General features: G+C 36.6%; 1 pseudogene; it reads left to right on the plus strand.

Annotated features, from left to right (window-relative positions):
• Positions 1-1509: 1509 nt before the first annotated feature.
• On the plus strand, positions 1510-1796 carry LOC114005267 (small ubiquitin-related modifier 2 pseudogene; annotated as a pseudogene).
• Positions 1797-4930: the final 3134 nt, after the last annotated feature.

A 4930-nucleotide genomic window follows, 5' to 3' on the forward strand; every position in this document is an offset into this window, starting at 1 on the left:
ACTAAGTTCCTGAAGTAGGTGATATGATTTTTTTCACAATTATTCACTCGTTGTTCACTTTTGCCATACCTTTCGGTAGGCCAAGCATATGTCACGACCCCTTTAAATGGGGTCTTGTATTTATGGTGTGCTTTGAGCAATGTGATATGGAGGGGCATAAATATTCCTTATCAAAGTAGAAGGTTTAAATGTATTTCCATGATTTGTCTCTATGTCTTGTGGGCTTCTGTCTCAGCCATAAGAAGAGGCCAGCAGTGTTGCTTTTTCAGCTGGGACTGAGATGAAGACATGGGATGCTGAGACCAGCCCAGATGAGTCAAAAGAGCCTACTAGGGCACAACCAGCTCTCAGCCATCATATACTATGAACCAGAATAAGTGTTTGTCATTGTAAGTCACTAAGATTTAGGGGCTCCTTGTCATTATAGAAAATGTCAACTAATACCATGTCAAATCCAGTTCTCATTTTATTTATTTATTTATTTATTTATTTATTTTTGCTATAAGGTATGGGCACTCACTGAAAATAGAGAGAAAGAGATAGAGAGGAAAAGTGAAAAATCAATCCCGGGAGCATGGCCAGGCTGCATTCCCTTCTCTTCCATTCTCCTCTTGGGATTTTGGGCACACATGCACACTCCCTTGGCAAGTTTTTCAAGCCATCATGTGCAGGACTCTGATCTCTCAGTTAGCTATGTGGCTTCCAGTCACCTTAACCTACATGCCACCTGCTGACCCAGTTCTCATTTATGATTTATAACACCCCCTTAACATAGTTTCTATTATTATTTACTCTGTAAATTAGAAAAATGGGAAATGGACATTTTTGGAACACAGAAATGGATGATTATCTGTTGATGATAATGTGTATAGTATTTTCATCTTCACTGGTATGAAATGTGTTCATGTGGACTAAATTCACTGTATAAGCTGTAGTGATGTATAGTGATCGAATATATACAAATAAAAAAATAAATAAATGAGATAACAGAGGTGAGAGAACTCAGAAATTTATGGTTATAGTAAGTGCAATAGCTGGGAAGTAAACTCAGGTTGACTAACTCCAGAATCCACTTGCTTTAAACTCAGGTTGACTAACTCCAGAATCCACTCACTTTGTAGCATCTCAGTGAATAAATATGGAAAAGAAGTGGCAACGTGACATTTTAATTTTAGCTCAGGAACTACATTTTCATGAATGTTTTGTGAGTTAAAAATGAGGTGACTGGATGTTCCATTTTGCCATGGATAATAGTGCTGGTTATACCTATTTTCCCAGCATCACCAATAATAGTTTCTTTTACTCTCAACTTGTCCCAACTTGGACAATTATATAGCACTCTATTTAAAACCCAGTCTCTTCCATGGAAGCATTCTTGCAGCCTCCTTCCACCTCATTGCTTGTTTTCCTCAATCATTATGCAATCCTGTGTCAGTCTGCCACATCTGGGGCTGCCCTTGTGCTCATTTGGTGAGGACCTGGCACCTCTTTTTTGAAGTGATACTTGCCATGGCCAATGAAAAGCCCAATGAAAGAGTCAAGACTGAGGTCAACAGCCATGTTAATTTGAAGGTGGTGAGACAAGATGGTTCTGTGGCACACTTTAAGATTAAGAGGCATACACCACTTAGTAAACTAATGAAAGCCAATTATGACAACAGGGTTTGTCAATGAGGCAGATGAGATTCTGATTTGATGGGCAGCCAATCAACAAGACAGACACATCTGCACAGTTGAAAATGGAGGATGAAGGTACAATGGATGTGTTCCAACAGCAGACAGGAGGCATCTACTAAAGAGGGAACCAGCTACCTTACTCCAGAACTCTGTTTTTGTATACCAAGAATACATTTTCTCTTAAAAAGCCACAATTTGGTTTCACCACATCCTGACTACTACAGTGTAGTTTTCTCTATTCTTTCATTTTCCTTTCCCTATTCCTTTATTGTACATAAAGTAACTGGTGTTTGTGTACAAGCATATTCCATTTTTATTTTTAACTAAATGACCAGTGTTCTTTTGATTGACATCGGATGAAGATGGGTTGGGAGAAAATACTGGTTCTGCAAAAATATCCCCTTTCTCTATTAGTTACATGCTCATTCAGCTCTTATCTTTATATTCCAGGAAGTTATTTTACTTTCACTGTTTTAACAAAAACAAACAAACAACATATAAAAATCCTTGCATACCTTGTTTGATTGGAGAATTTTACTGTTTTTCATTTATCATTGTAAAAGCAAGGACAATTTTATAACTTTTTGTACATAGACATTACATGTATGGAAATCTATCTTTAAGCAGAGTAAATTACTCTTAAAGAAAAAAAATAAAAGGAATCCTAGATCATTTCCCCTTCAAATCAAGTGTCCTGTTTCAATACATGTCAGGAGAAGCCATCATGTGACTTGTCTGGCAGTATCTCTCAGGACTGTTATGAAGAGGTGGTCCTTGGTGATCCTGCCTAGGAATGGTCTCTTCTTTAGGTAAACCCTAGATTCTTTTACACCTGGAACTCCCCATGAGTACACACACAGACACAAAGCCCAAGATAGATCTGATGCATTGTCTCAACGTGAAAGATCACTTGTGTTTTCTTTCCTTGAAGTAAGAGCCATTGAATAAGCAGATACCAAGATACTGAACCTAAGGACATATGTATGGACAGATGTCCTCAGGAAAGAAAATGCTGATGATCGTTATATAACCCTATTGGTTATTATAAGTTATTATAGAACTTAAGAGAACAAAACCCCTGCAGAAGAAAGGGTCCGGACAGGGCCTCCATTTCCTAGATACAGCTCCCTCTGCCACACACTTACTTCCGAAGGGTTCCCCTGTAAACTTACTAGATTTATAGATGAACTGGAACTTCTATGATGAATTCTAAGATTCTCTAAATCATTTTAGCCAACTTAAAACAATTGGAATTTAATTTTAAAAGTCTGAATACTGTGTCATTTCCCTTTTGTAATGTATAAAATTTCACTCCACCCTAGTTTCATAAGTGGAATTTATTAAAAGTAATTAGAATATGATCTTTAGGCCATTATATCTCCTAATAGACAATTACATTGGAATGTTTCATATTGTCAATTTTATTTTCCTGGCCCCATTTTATGTTCATTTTTACAGTATAATTGTTGACATAACTGCTGCTGGCCACTGATGAAGAATATAGAGTTAACATTTATCGAAGTTCAGTATTTGCTAGATACCATGTTTTCTGAATTATCTCATGTTCTTCATGTTCTTTTCTTTTTTCTTTTTCTCTCTCTTTTTTTTTTTTTTTTTTTTTTTTTTTTTTTTTTTTTGCAATAGAGCACTTGTGCTTACTGGAGAGAGACAGAGACAGTAAGAGAGAAACTGACAAATCACACTCCGGAGAATATGGCCACTCTGTATTTCCTTCTAAATTCTCTTGGGATTTTTGGGCACTCATGCATACACACAATGAGTGTAATTACCAAGCCACTGGGTCCAGAACTCGAACTGCAGTTGGCCATCTGGGAGTCCAGAGCCTTAACCATCATGCCACCCGCTGAACCCACATATTATCTTCCTTATGACCTTGTGGCTAGATGAGGCATCACTCAAGCTGATAGATGAGAAACAGAGACTAGGAGAGCTTGAACAATGTTCTAAAGTCACATTACTATTCAGAGTTGAGATCTTCAGTCTCTGTAAGACCTGCTCTTTCCTTTAGTGTATGATATTCATCAACCCCCCGCTCTCATTTACATGGGCACTTTCTCAAGGCTGCTCAGCTAATCTTAGTGGCTCCTGCAGGACAATCTGATCTCTTTACCACTTATAGAAGTGACAAAGAATCCTGTTGCTTAAGGTGCTTGGTTTTATTTTGTACTGGCCATCTGCTAAAGACACACATGAGGATATTCACACAGCTGATGTGCATAGATTTCCTCATTACACTTTGGGAGCCAAACAAGATGGATGCAGTTTATGGAAAAAATGCCCTCGTTGCCTGTTTTAGCTTCTGTCTGAATTTCTTCTCAGCTACTTTCTTCATCATTCAATGTAGCTGCCATTCCTAATATTTACTGATTTATCATGTCTTTAACATCTATAGAGATGCTCTCCTTTTTCTCTCAATGTGAATTATTTGAGCTTTCTCTTTTTTTTTTTTTATTTGATCAATCTTTCCAGTGAGTTACCAATTATATGGCCTTGAGAAATCTATTTCCTTTGTTGAACCAATCTATTAGTTGCTTATTTTCCATTTTATTAATATAATCTCTATATTTTATTCCTTTGGCTTTCTTTGACCTCTTTTCTAAGGTTCTTGACATAGATTTCCAGCAATTTTTTTTCTTTTTTAAATGTATTTTTTATTTATATGTTTTTTTTACAAAACAAAAATTACAGAATGTGTGCATTTTTTCCCAATAGAGAACTTTACATTCTTTTGTCCATGAAACGTTTCTTCCCTTTACCCATCCCACCCACCCTCTACCACCCACTATAAGAGAAGGGAGTAGGTTACCACCCAGTCTCTGATACCCACATTTATCCTCTCTACTATCTTTTCTTTGGATCTTTCAAATTCTGCAGACATTCGGCACATATTAAATGGGCATGTATAGTGTGTCTCTTTCAAAGTCTGGCTCACTTATGAAATTATTTTAGCTGCCTTGACATATTTTATATACTATATTTTCAATTTTATTTTCTGATTGACTTTGTGAAATTTTTAGCTCAAGAGTTAATTTTTTTCAAAGCATATGAAGGTTTTTTTAGTAATTTGGGTTTTTTTCCTGGTAATTTAGCAAAGAAGAAGGTGCATGCTAAATGATTTTAGTTATCTGAAATTTTGACGCATATTTAAAGTCCACTATATGGTTAATTGTTTTAATTGTTCACGAGGCGTGCCCTCACCAGAGAGAGGGAATGGAGAAAGCACTGCCCAGTG

This window comes from Tupaia chinensis, unplaced genomic scaffold (assembly GCF_000334495.1).
Source record: "Tupaia chinensis unplaced genomic scaffold, TupChi_1.0 Scaffold000066_1, whole genome shotgun sequence".
Lineage (NCBI taxonomy): Eukaryota > Metazoa > Chordata > Mammalia > Scandentia > Tupaiidae > Tupaia > Tupaia belangeri.